Source organism: Manacus vitellinus, unplaced genomic scaffold (genome assembly GCF_001715985.3).
Source record: "Manacus vitellinus isolate BGI_N305 unplaced genomic scaffold, ASM171598v3 scaffold_1_pilon, whole genome shotgun sequence".
In the NCBI taxonomy this organism is placed as follows: domain Eukaryota; kingdom Metazoa; phylum Chordata; class Aves; order Passeriformes; family Pipridae; genus Manacus; species Manacus vitellinus.
Window position 1 is genome coordinate 14,077,225 of NW_021939396.1, and position 14,642 is coordinate 14,091,866.

At 38.9% G+C, this 14,642-nt stretch overlaps 1 long non-coding RNA gene across 1 annotated transcript; it reads right to left on the reverse strand.

Moving 5' to 3' along the window:
• Positions 1-506: 506 nt before the first annotated feature.
• Positions 507-14,636, reverse strand: LOC108640246. The gene is made up of 3 exons (XR_001921038.2): positions 13,346-14,636; positions 1,911-2,001; positions 507-1,155 (listed from the first exon to the last, which is right to left on the reverse strand). It is a non-coding gene; the product is annotated as an uncharacterized LOC108640246 (long non-coding RNA).
• Positions 14,637-14,642: the final 6 nt, after the last annotated feature.

A 14,642-nucleotide genomic window follows, 5' to 3' on the forward strand; every position in this document is an offset into this window, starting at 1 on the left:
GGATGAAAACGTCCATAATTATAAAGGAAGTACATTCACATAAACAAAGTAAACATTAAAAATGTATTGAGAAGTGTTTACATTTGCTCTTCAAGGTATAACAATATTAGCTACAATGATTATAGGCAAACTCACATGTTATTCTCTTAATAAGCACATGTACATAATTTGATACCCAGTAAATAGCAGCAAGGACACTTTCAAAACCTCTTTAACACAAGGTTACATATATCAGACAGGAATATCACAGTGCCCCTCTGTGAAACCCTGATCAGCCATTTCTTTTTTGTGAGGTGAAAAATCTCTCAGTGTCTCATTCTTGTCTCCATAGCAAGTCCTTGTATATTATAGATCCTATTAAAAATTAAAATAACAAAAATTAGAGTGTCTACCCAATTCTCTATCCAGTTCAAGTTTGACTATTCAGTTAAATCAGACACAAGGTAAAACACTAGTGGCAGCAGAGATATGTATTTGATGAATGTAGAAATGTTCATATCAGCAGGATGCCATAAATGTGCCTGTTTCAGGGTATTTCTAGGAAACAGGAGTACAATATGAGGATGATGATCCACCTAAATTAACCTACGTGAAGCACACACATCAAACCAGTTATTCAACATGCTGTTGCTATTTTCTTTGACGCTGTGTGCTAAAAGCCCTTACTACCCTGAGTACTCCTGATGCAGGTATCTGTGCCTCTCCTCTGAAAGGCTGTGTGCAAATCCTGTTGGGGTGGGGCACCAGAGATGAAGATACTGCAACTTGAAGACAGTGACAGCTGCTGAGCTGGCATCACACACTTGACATGAGCGTCCAGAAGCAATTCATCAACCTTTTTCTCTTCAAAATTAAAAATGTCCTAAGACACTGTGATCCTACTCAAGTGTGTGTGCCCCAGATCTTTTAGGATTATGGTTGTGACGTGGTTCAGGAGCACATTCAAACGTCTCTCCTTTATACATGTAAAAGGTGGGGGCCACCAGCTGCTGGGCTGTTGCTTTTCTTTGCAGAGGCAGATCCCAAAATGACTGTGTTGAGGTTTGTGCTTTTCTCCCAGTCTTCAGAAGAATGTGGCACATGACCACTGACCAAGGAATTTGCAAGTCCAGGCCCTCCTGCACCAACAGCCACTGGCCAGTTTCCTGTAAATCCCTGAAGAGAGCAGAATCTGCACATCACAACTCTATCGCTTGTGAAGATCTTTACAAATTCATTCCAGGATTCTATGAAGGTAGTGAGATCCAGTTTTTGCTTATGAGAAACCCAAGACAGAGACCTAAATTTAGTCCTTTCACTCCCAGACTTGGGTTATTGCCCTCCCAGCGTGGGGGGAAATCCACAAACACACAAGCCTTCCCCAAATCCTACTCAGAAGCTGATCAGTGCTGGGTGGAACTGGCCACACAGCGGGTGCGGCCATGGCACCAACACAAAAGAAGCTGATTCAGCTCATTCCCAGATAATTTTCACTGTCTTTCCCTGCTGGAATTTGTGGGAGGGTTAGACCAGCAAGAGCAGTAGCATCAGATCTTTCTCCAGCTCTCTGGGTTGCAGTGAGTAGCAAAGGAAGAGTGGTAACTCCTGCACCGGTGGGAGTGGTTTGGGGAGCTCCACAGGAAGGATAAGTGTTAGAGCTGTGTCGGGAATGGTGGCCTCCCCACATGCTATGGTTACTCAGCTATTTCACAATCTTCGGAATAGTCTCATCTCCTGAGACTGGAGCGAGGCTTGCTGCTACTTAGTGACCAATCTAAGTAGCAGTCTTGCACAGCTACAAATTAGATTAGAGCAGGCTCTGAAATGCTGACATATTTGTGCCTATGGTCTCCAAGGTTGGCCCTGACCGTTCAGGGAATAAGCAACTGTGAATAATAATCTCTGGGAAAAATCAGTGCCAAAATTCTTACTGTTCATCTCTGAGTCAAGAGACTGGTTTCCAAGTTCTTTTCCACTCAAGTCTTAAGAAATCTCTGGGTAGCCCTGGTGCTTCATAGTCATCTGTGAAAAGGAAGGCGACATGAAGGTTGAAGGTAGGGATAGATGGTACATAGGATGCATATGAAGATACATTTGAGTGGTTGATAGAGAAAGGAATTAGAAGAAGCTATTGATTACAATAGCTCTGTACTCTCACTGCTGAAACAAGAAGGTTTGACAAACTCTGAATCTAATCTATTATTGTCTATTACTATCTATATTTCTGTGAGTTGAGAGAAGGTATATCAACACTGTGAATGAAGCAGGTAAAAAAATGGCATGAAAAGTAGACATGAATAGGAAGTGTTAACGAACACAAGAACAAAGTCCAATATTTTGTAAGGCAACTTTCTGAGGCAGGTAACAGGGGATACAATTTATGCAGTTGTTGTTTCTGTTCTGGTTCTTTTGTATTGCTGCACAGCAGAGGTTAGCATGCTGTGCTTACAGGCTCAGCTGCCTTTTCTTTTTTATTCTAGTTGCTAAACTGCACTAAATAAACCCAGATAATAATGTGTCTTTTCCTTTCTATTGCTTCTCCATGTAGGCAACTGTTAAAATTGCTAAGGGATTGTTATATGACTCTGAATGAGAGATTATTTATGTACTCATAAACAGAAGTAGGTCTGAAGGAATATTATTATTATTAAATGGTGATTGGCATGATAGCTAAATTTAGTGTTATATAGCACATCTGTATGTTCCTAGATAGTCCTACAGTGACTGTGGAGACCTTTGCAGTTGACAACTTTCTCAGTTCAAAAAGTTTGCAATTATCAGAGAAGCAAAGCTTCAGTGTATGGAAGACCTGTCAGTCCAGTCTATCAGGAATAAATGCATTAAATTATTTACAAGTAAACTCTGCTTCCTTCCAAAACAGGGGTGTGAGAATTGTCCCCAGAGGGAGTTTGTTTTCTAATTCCGTTCCTTCAGTTAACATTAGTATATTGTCTCACATAAAACAGTAATTTACTGTATTTATTGCCTTCATTGTTTGTGAGGAGCTGTAGCTTAGCTTTTTGTTTTGCTTTAAGCAGGTTGTGAGACAAAATATGCCTTTTAATGTCAAAGAGCTGGTTGAAACACATCCATTGTTTAAAATAAGTCACGATTTATATTTGACATTTAAACAATTTTTTTTTTTTAAGTTTCTTAAGATATTTGCCCAGACAAACAAATAAAAGCAGAAAAGCATGGAAATAAATGTGTCACTGAAGGTGCCACTGTGCCAAAGTGGCACCCTCTTCAATGACCAGACGTCTGTAGCTTCTCACTGGAAATGTTGTCCATTTTGTCCTTTGTGTTTGTGATCTCCCCTCCATTTTGCCTGCGTACACAAACATCTTTTGGTCTGGTGTGCTCCATAGCAGACACCCATGGCTCCTGAATGCTCAGCCATTCCAGGAACCCTTTACTCAACAGAGAATGAGGTGTCAGATACCTTTAAATCCATACTGTCTTCAAATCGGAGCAAAACTAACTTCTATACTTTCTGGAAAACCACAAAGAACTAGAAACATGCATTCGGTCAGCACTACCCAAGCCCCTGTTGCTGGGCATAGGTATGAGACTGACTGGCTAACAGCTGGCAGAGGCTTGGGACAAAACCTGGTGGCACAGAGATCTGCTTGTGGGTTTTGTGCCACCCACAGCTGAAGCTTCATGATGTGGCACGTTTCTGTTGTCAGTCAGATGTTGGAAGGAGTTGGTCTAAGCAGTGGGGATGGCTGGGAAGCTGTCCTCCTGGCACCTGGGGCAGCTGTGTTGGACCTCCACCAGAGCAGTGATCCACAAACAATGACCACCAGCACAATATGAGGTGGCAGTCTGCTGACACTGGTGCACAAAGGGGTACTTGGTCTGTGAAGCACCTCATATCCACATGTGACAGGAGTTAAGCGCTGTCTCCATCAAACAGGCACTGACCTGCAATGCCACAGGCAGTGCCCTAGGCTGCTGCAGACCCTCTTTTACTGCAGCATATGGATGCATGGGTTGACTTCTTTCTTCTTCACCTGGATTTCCCACTGCGAGTCTGCTTGATGCAGGTGTCTAGGCTTAAAAGCACTCATGATGAGAAAAGTTGTGCAAACCTTACCTTTGGCTCCTTCAGAGGGGTAAGTTATTTCAAGTTGCTTTGGCTTGACTGTAAAGAAAGATGTTCAAGGTGCTGTCACAAGTTTGTTATCACCTTAGAGGAATGGTTTCTTCTACTGTTCAATATTCCCCTCTGTTCTACTCACTATCTATCATCTTCAAGATTAAGTGTCAAGTGTAATAGCCACTAACCTAGTTAGTGCCTGCAGATTTGTCTTGCCCTGGGAATAGTTATTAGCTTGGTTTCATTTGATAGACTATAACTTGGTGTCTCAGCAGGCAGAATCCTTCCTAGATCTTATCATTAAAGCCCAAGTATATAATAGTCAGTATAAAAAAGTGACTCTGTACTATTTAGTGATATTGCTGCCCAGGCTTATGACAGAAACTACAAGTAATAACTGATTGTTTCTTTCCATTAGAAAGGAAATCCTTTATTTTTAAGGTCTCTAGTAAATTATACTAGTGAGACTTTTGCCATGAGAAGTCTGAGGATGAAATATGCTGTGCTTATTTTAGTAATTTTCAAAGTCTTGAAAGATTTTCTTCTGATTTTGACACATAAATCAAAGAAAACAAACCACAAGAAGCTTCTTAATGCTTTAACTAACTAACCAAAAAAAAAAAAAGCCCAAAGCAGAAAACAGTTTTCTACAAAGAGTGAGAATTGATTTAGAAACATTAATTGTTTATCAGCAAATATATCTAAGTTTAAAAAAAAGTAAATCACTAGGTTCTTGGTAGAACAGATATTTTATGTTTATATAAGTTATATGTGAATCTCAAATACTTATGAAGTGAGCATTTGCACTAAGAGTGCAAAGAAAGTAAGAAAAGCATTAAAGTTTGAAAGTGAACAGAATATATCTAACCTTTGACCAGTTGTAATGTCTCTACTTCAAAAAGTATTTAAATGAATGATGAACGACATAGAAAAGATACTGAAATTACCCAGGATAAGATATGAAGGAAACTTCATCTGCTTACTTTATGGGAAAGAAGGGTAATTGGCAATGAAACTATGGTCTATAAGTCCATACATGGAGGAGAGAATCTCATTTGGATAACACAGATCAATAAACTAAACTAAACTAATATAAAATAAAACAAAGTAGAACTGAAAGTTGAACTTGTTCTAAATCAGGTCAGGGACATTTTAAAGTGTGATGATAGTTAAACACTGGAAGAAGTTACCTAGGAGTGCTGTGAATCCTTACGCATTGGAAGTCTTTAAATCAAGACAGACATCTTTAGAAAGATATACTATCTTCACACAGCAGTTATAGCCTGGCAGAGCCAGTATTGAATGTTCTATGGCCAGAATTATGCAGAAAGACAAAACAAAGCTTGTAATGGTTTCTTCTGTCTTTAAGCTCTATCTTTGGGAGATATACTTTCTGTACTTCTAACATTTATTTAGGAAGTATCATTACGGTTGCACAGTATATGAAAGCAAAGCTTAGACTGAGGTTTAAGGAAGAAAAGTGAGGAGATTGTGATTAAGCATGTAATTCTGGGTATATATTCATATCACACAAATAACAACTCCAGTTGAAGAGGCTAGGCTTCTTCAGTAGTTAGGGGTGAAAAGAGAGAAACTCCTTCAAGAGCAGCTGATGGTAGTCATCACTGTCTATTGCCCACACAGGTGGCTCTGGAGACGTGCCTCCAAAGGTTAGCTATTGTCTCCTGACAAAGTCCCTAAAAAAAAGGAAATCTCAGATACTGTAGTTTTGAACTGGCAATTAACAAAAGAGACAAAAAAGGTAATTTTCTACTAGGTAAGTTCCCTTTTATGGCTTACAATACAGTTGCAGGAATTTTGCCACGGTATGATTAAAGGGATAAGGATGTGTGACTTGGGAGGAGAAGGGTGGCACAGCAGGTCCAGCCTTTGAGCATCAGGCCAGGCTTGGACAGTCACATTTAAGTCCAGAAACTTCAGTCTTAGGAGTTCATGTCTGGAGGTGTGATCACCGTTTCTCTTTGCATCTGAGGATTAGGTAGGGGTATAGAGCCATGCTCATCCCACTGGCTTTATGGGGTTTTATCAGACCATAAAAGAGCATAAACTACCAGCTTCATTTTCCAGCAGTCACCAGAGAATATTTTGCTTTTTTGAGTTTCCTAAAGCATCCCATGATCTGGGAACTTTCTGCAGTTCAAAATGGCTGGATGGGTGCAAAGAAAGTGAGAGACAAATACAGCCTCCATTGTTATCATCTAATTTCCTGTGCTTAAGATGTGCCTTCATCAAGAATTAAAATAAAATTCCTGCTGCTCTGAGGAAGCTGATAGTAATATTTATCTGGGAGTTTTATAATAGATAAGATTCTTGAGGTTTCTGTGTCTTCTACGTCCATAAAGAGACATAAGTGCCACCTCTCAATTGAAATTAATGAGAATTAGGCACCCAAATATCTTTGTGGATTTGAGCCCTTATGTTCTAATTACTGTGGCAATTAAATATGCAGAAAAACAGGTTCAGCTGCAGGAATCTTGCCTAGACTAAGGCCTGGTGAAATATTTATGTAAATTTTCTTCCTAGACATGGCTTGAGTTTGCACTGATGACTGTGCAAAACCTTTCTTGATTCTAGAGGACATGTACAGTATGGAAGGCCCTGAAACTAAACCAGTGCACTTGGCTTAGAAAAGGTTATAAGATACATATTCATGAACTGTGTGTCTTGCTGAGAGAGACAAGATAGATACAAACAAAATAATGAAAGATAAAAAAACCCAGCAGAATATAGAATATGATTTTTTCTTAAACTGCTTCTGCAGTAGATCTTCACAAATCAGCTGATCCGCTTACTGATGTCTGAAGGCCACAGGATTATATAACCAACATTTCTTGCAATAGTATATACATCACAATTAATTTTTTTTCATAGAGAAAGAAGAAAATAAAATGACTTTAATTTGCAGACTCTTTACTATTTGGGGCCAACATAATTGCCAATATTATTCTTATGCATGTACACATTACTGAAGCACCAGTGGTAAAGGAAACACCTTCCTTCTGAATTTTCTAACTTCAAAGTAATGAAATCCTTAACTTCAATACCACAATAATAAACTTTTCAATGTTAAGTACCTAGTCCTAGTGTCAGTGTATAGAACAACCTTGGCCAAAAAAGCCCAATTAGGCCATGTAAATGAAGTGCGTTTTCAGCCAGTCCTACTGGGAAAACCAGCTTTGTCTGAATGGTTGTAATTACAGTTGATGGGGAAGGGGGAAAACAAATTTGCTATGCATGAGCCCTTCCCAAGTAGCCTTTTTTTCTTCTAACACTTGCATATCTACAAGAATGGCATTAATGGGGAAAGGAAAAAAGGACTTTGTCCTTATACAGATTGTGTTAAAATGCATCTCTTCAAGGATCTCAATGATACACGAAGTTTGGTATAGGAGAGGTGCTACTTTGTCTGATGCATCCTTTTGTTTACTTCTCTCTGCCTGACTGCCTCATTGGGCTGCTTGTCATAATTAGCAGCCTAGGTACAAGCTATACTTCTAGCTTGTTTCAAACAGGCACTTCTGTTTTCATACTTGAGTCCCTCCTTTTGATTAACACTCTCAGCAAAGCCTGCTGAAGTCAAACAAAAGAGTGATGTGCAAAATTCCAAAACCTTTGTTTTTTCTATACTTCATGAAGTGTCACCCTCTCTTCTTTGTGCCTGTTCTTGAGAACGCACACTCCATTGCTGGTCTGGAGTCACTCTGTGTGTTACATCACTTGTATTCATCAAAAAACAGGAGTTCATCTTTTGGTGCACTGCATTTACTCATCTGAATTTACATCACAGTGTGCAGCTTCCTTGCTGCATCGCTGGATTGCTAGTTGGGCTGTCTCTAGCTCCTGACAAGGAGAAACAAGGCACCAGTATGATTACCTTCAGGGATGCTTCCTATGTGCCATTCTGGCTTCTGTGACTAAGGGCTCATAAAGGTCACATAGCCCTTTCATAGATATAACTTTTAAATCTCTGTGTTTTTTTTCAACTGCTCTAATTCCCACACAGTCCAGATTAATTTCTGCCCATATCCTATGCATCAGTCTTTCAAAGAGGTGCCTCTTTCCACAAATATAGAGCTATTAATCACAAATATTTACAGGTAACTGTATGAGTGATTCGTTCATATATTAGTCATAATGTAGTACATAGCTTTATTTCCTTTATTTAAAAATAGCTAATGACCCTTAGTTCAATGCATATGTTAATGTCAATAATATCAGTGTATTTTGCAATGCTAAAGCACCAAGAGGCAAGGATTGGTCAGGGATGAGTTACTTGGTTTGAGTTTGGGTTTTTGTTTGCTTGTTTGTTTGGTTTGCCTTATTTTTTTCCTTTTTTTTGTTCTATTGATGCATACACTGAGTGGATAAAACATATACAGGAAAATTGCACAAACTATTCATGTTTTTCACCAGCCTATTAAGGGTATTTCTGGCCATTGTTAAATAAGAAGTCTAGTACATAAATATTTTAGTATGTCATAAGGTAACTGCCTGTTTTATGTGAGCAATGAAAGGAGATAAAAGCAGTGGAATCAGGAAGGAGAAAAAAAATTGAAGTTGTAAAGACTATTTGTTCACCCTCTGCGGGATCAGTTTGTCCAGGCATTGAAGTAGACAAGGACACACATGTTTTCTGGGTCATGATCTGCACTTCACCACATCAAGATCCCAAGTGTAAACGAACGCCGATCCATCAGCATTATTTTTGCCTGATTCACGCTGTGCTTAAACCTTGTGTACGGACATGTGATCCAGCTCCCAAAGACTGAGAGGTATGAACAGCAATGAGGTTTCTAAGTGAGAGAGCCAAACCAAGTGAGCTAAGGCTTCTTCTTCTTGTGTAGAGTGATGTGCTCTTCCCTAAAGGAATGACTGTTTCTAGAGGAAACTTCTTTCAAGACTGATAACCACAGAGGAAAATGAAACAAACTCCTGAATAAGTTTAAAGGATGCCTACAGTTGTTTCATGTTTTTTCAACAAAGTCATTGGCACTACCATTTCACAACTAAAGGACACGGTATATATTAATCTTGGTGTCAACAAGCCTTAATGTTAATCAAGGTGGCATTCTTGCTAGGTTACCTGTTTCCAAAGACTAACCATTAAAAGAGTTGTGGATGTGTATTAATTCTTATGCAGAGGTCAGACAGAAAGTGGGTCACGGTGCGCTTCTCACTCAGGTTAGAAAGCTCCTTTGAGTTGTCTCTGATCAGGAACAAGTTATAGCAGTCATGTAGACTATGGGAGAATCATGAAGTCTCCAAATGGCGGAACTAGGTCCTGGGCAACTAGCTGTAGGTGGCCCTGCTTGATCGGGGGGATGCGACCAGATAACCTCCATATGTCCCTTCCAGCCTCAGACATTCTGTGACTCTGTGAACATGCTGATCTTTCTTCTTTTTGCTATAAAAATCCCCCAGAATGCAGTGTTTCATCATGTCTTAGTAAGATGGACTGGCTCATGATATAGAGGGTAAGGCCAGATTAAGTTCAAGTCCTTCCTTACACAGAGCGCTGAACACTCTGAAAGTTAGACACATTAGTCTGGTTGAATGTAATTATTTGTGTGTCCTCGTGTGTGCTTGAAAGCTTCATAGGAGAGTAAGAGAGACTGCTAAAGACCATGTGTTACATTGCCTTGTTTACCTTGTATGACTTTCCTCCATCTGTAGTTGGAAATAGTGACAGCATCTTGGTAATTTTACCAATGCACTGTGTGTCTGAGATTCCCAAGTGCTGTGACTGCACCTACTGGGCCATATATTGTGGCTACGCATTTGAGGTTCACAAGAGTGGAAAGTGCACTTTTTTTGCGAAGTGAAATACATACATACGTGTGTATATATATATATATATATATATACATATTTGTAAGATATTTTCTTTCCCTAGACTTAATCTGAGACTTTGCATCAGTATCATTGTGAATAAATCTTCTCTGCAATAAAAGCATGTTGCTTGTAGTCTGTCACATTAAAATAAAGATTTGAACACAGTGAGAAGTCACAAATGGAAAAAAAAATTATTTACAAGAAATCAAATGAAAGAAAACTCCTCTTGAGCCAAAGACTTCAATTGTAGAGAATTGTTATTTTATATTAGGAGACACTGTAATGAGTTTTAATATTATTATGTCCAGAATACTGTAATTTCATAGCAGTGAACCTTAGGGATAAGATTGAAAAATACTTGCATATAGGACCTAACGTAATAACAACTTACTTACAGCTTTTTTTTTTTTCTTCCATTGACTTCAGTGCACTTTGAACTGATCTGGACTAACCTTCATAGAAATGCTGGAAATGCTGGAGGGAAGATGAATATGGAACTCAGGCAGGGAAAGGTAGTGGCTCTGTCTGGCAGGGGGTGATGACAGGACAGGGGGCTCAAGTTGTTTTGATTTGCTGAACTTGCGGTTGAAACGTGGGAAGAAATGCTGTCACTTCTATTGATATTTGTTGGGAGACACTCATTATGTATTACTTCATATGTATGTGTATGTGCATGTGAGACTTTTCAGACTTTGGATGAATGCCTTTTACATAGCATTTTTAAGATCAAAATCTATACAATTATGTGGATTCCTGCATGTAAATGATTTTAGGGAGTCTGGTGTTTTAGCATTTTTAATTTTCCAGTAGATTTTATGATAGTGTAAAGTGATAAATTATCTTTTGTGGCTGCCAGAGTTATTTAACTATCTGCAGACACACCATTAGCAGGAGCAGTCTATGCCTGGTTGGTGTTCCTTGGCCCTCGTTGGGAGACTGCTCACAGGGAAAAGGGTTTCCAAGCATTTCTGTACAAGACCCTTTTGCCAGCAGTGCCACCGGGGTGCTGGAAAGTCCTGGCCAGCCATGGTGTGTTACAGTCAGAAGGACATTTTTCTACCAGGCAGTGGGGAAAGCTACCAAATAAGCAACGGATATTATTGACTTTCCATCGCTACTGGCCTGTGTTAAAACCAGTGACATAGAAAAGAAAGGTTCCATTTCCCATTACCAGATATCCAATCCCCCTAGAAAACATCTGTTGAATCTGGGATGATGCCATGGTATTAGCTCCTCTGTTGCATGCTGTTTCATTGGCTGTTCTCAGCGCTGCCCTGTCTATCACAATGCATAATCTCTTTTCAGAGAAGTTTCAACTACATCCTTAGGGTCCCCAGTCCTGTTTCTTTGATAATCAGTGGTAGTTTTTAGCCTTTGGCACACAACTTGAAATTTAGAAACTTGACTTTTTGCAGGGTGTAAGACAGGGAACAAAAGTTACACGATGATTTCATGTGACAAAAGTTGTGCAAGGAAAAGAAGTGGGTCTGCAGAAATCCTGCAAGTTGCCGTGTTTATGACCCCAAGAAACTTGCACTGGAGTGCCTCAGACACATAACTAAATGCTTCTCAAAATGCTCATTATTGAAGACAGTTTAAGAAAACGGTCTTTAGAATTCATGTGATATACTACCAACCGGAGGGAGAATAATACAGAAATACTTTCTTGATGATGTGTGCTAAAGCAGCAGGCATTTAAGAGCAATGGATGTCAATCTCTGAGGTTTTTGTAAAGAATTGCAATTTATGATGTGTTAGGGTAAACAGTTGGATTATATTTCTGAAATGCATGCTCCATCAGGTAAAATCATTGTGATTATAGGCTCTAGTACTTTAAGTAAGTAAGTTATGCACTAAAAGGCTGAAATTGTAAAACAAGTATGCTTATGCTTAACTGTTAATCCCTCTTTGTATCTACGCTGAGTAAACTACAAGAGAAACTGCATTAAACAATAAAGGCAAAAATGGCATGTTATGTCATCTTGATAAACAATGACTGTTATACTGTTTTCCTTCAAGAAGCAACTGTGACTGGCCTCTGTATTCTCCCTCAATGGAGAATGTGCCTGAGTGTAAAAAACCACGGAGGATTATTTAGAAGTTACTTTGTTCATGCCTCTCAGTGAAAGCAGCACTTTCTCTGCATCTTCTCACTTTGCTGCTTTTCCTTCATTTCCTCAGCTCTTATCTATTACAGAAAGCTGAATTTGTTATTTCAACAACAACCTACTTCCATGCAGTTCTGAATAAAGTGAAATAAAACTTTCTTAAAGCGGTTTTGGAAAAGTTTGACAGCATAAGATAATAAACAAAAATAAATCTCCAATATTTCTCCTAATGCAATTTGTGGCATGTCAATGTCAAAGGATTCTAACAACAAATCAACAAATATTTGAATGAAAACAATATACATAACTTATTTTCCTATATTGGAAACAACTGTCAAACAATTACTGTATGACTTCATGAATTAGTTGGTTGTTTTGAAATATTCCTGCTAGGATTAAAAAAAGAGAAAAAAAAAAGAGGTCTATATGGGCCTTTGAGTCTGAACATATTGTGTCAATCATAAGCATATGCAATGTATCTAAGCCATGAGGTAAAAATTTTCTTTGTGAATTATTTCATAAATAAATAATTTGCCTGAAAAAAGTTTATGAAAATATTTTTGCCTTTATTAAGTTCTCTACAGCTCTTTGTGGTGAATATAAACAGATTGATATTGACATCATCTTGATCTGCTTTAACGAGAAATTCAGAATGCACCACGAAAGCATTTTTAATAAAGATAGAGTAACAAACTTTTTCTGAGAGATAGAGTATTTCATTAGAGTTGTCTACTTGAAACTATGAAGACATGTTTTGTCCTTCTCATCTTTGCTTATGAATGGCTTTGTGGTTTCATTTTAAAAGTGTACGCACAGAGAGGCTTATGTCTTTTAAAAACACACCTCTATAATACTGTTCTACAGGTGAAAAAAGGTGCGTTTGTTATCAAGGTTTGCACATGTTGAAACCTGTGTTTCGCTGTTATCGATCTTCACAGTTTTCCTGTCATAATGTGAATAAAATCTGGGAAAGCTGCAGTCACACATAAGAACTGGCAGAGATTTAAGGTGTGGGGGGCATCATTTCCTGGTTTAAAATAAAAAGACATTAATAAGTCTCACTACAACAGAGAAGTAAAGGGAAATTTTCCTTGTTTAAATATTTTCCACTCAAGCCCTGCTTGTAAGATGCTTAGCCAAGTCATCAGACAAAATACCTGCCGATTTTAACCCTTCCTATGCAAGACATATGCCAAGTGAATAGTCACTTGGGGCTGATATATTCAGTAAAAATAAAATAATAAAATCAAAATTGCTGAGAAGAACACATTTGAATTTATGTGAATGGGGCAAAATCACTTACTTTTCAGAATTCTGCATTCACTGAGAGTTGTGCAAGCGATTTATCTCTTCGACTGTGATTCAGCCATGGCATTTGCAGCTTCAGAAAAAGTAAATTTATGAAGTCAGGAAAGGTTCTCTGTGCACATATGAGTGAGGTGCTACTGAGCCTGGCCCCAGTACTAAAGTATCGAGGCAGACTTTGCAACAAACTTTAAATTCTGATATTACTTTCCTTCGCATTCCATATATAAACATCTCTGCTGCTCCGAACTCATTTTCTGCAGGAGGGTATAGAGGAAATCCCACACATAATCAGTCAGTTCTCCTTTCCCTGTGTCAGAGATCCTACTGCGTGTGCCTCATCGTGCAACTATATTTTACCTCCCATTTTCAACATGACAAGTTCACCTCTTGTATGTGAATTATTGCTTTTCTATTCATAAAGGGCTTTATCAGACAATCCTACAAAAGAACTTAAGGGGGAAATGTGTTACTGGGTGATTTACATGAGCAATTACTTTACAAATCTGCCAGTGGATTATACTAAACACGTATGAAGAATGTTTAAGTTTGGAGCAAGGGCTGCGAACACCATACGTTTTACAGAGGGGTTTCATTTGCATCAGCATGTATCTCTGAAGATTTTATGCTTTACATTTCACCATGTATTTGAGAGTAAAATTGCAAGGAAAAAAGTTATGTCATTTCAAACTTTAGGGGGAAAGTAGCTTCATCTCTTCAACTGTAATGATTTAACTTTTTTCCAACTTCTTCCTCGAATAATGTATTAGTAGTTGCAAGCAAGCAGAACTTATTTTGATGTGAAATCAGCTTAAAATGACTTGCATTGGAGGAAAAGCACGCCATATAAAGTCACCTAACTGCAGAAAAATTGTGTCCAAATGCCGAACAAATGTTTACATAGTTTTTAACGCCTACTATATTTGGGATTTTAAAACCCTTTCACAGGAACCTTTTATGTACTACTTCTCCTTGGAGAGAGTTTTTACATTAATATGCAGACTTCTAGCAGTTCGTAGCACAGGGGAAAGCAGAGTATTTCGAATTGAAAAAGTTCTGCACAAGGAGGAAAAGTTGTGAGGGTTTTTCTCGGAGCAGTTTCGGGAACTGACCTGCGACCCGTATCAAAGAGCGGGCGGTAACGGGACTGCTCATCCCACAACCTGGGAACCGCCTGCCCACCCGCCTCAGCACCCGCACACAGACAGGGGGAGGGGGGGACAGGGCAGGAAGGTGACACTAAATCTGCGGGAGACCACGCGCAGAGCTGGGGTCTCTCGAGGGTGGCAGCTGCT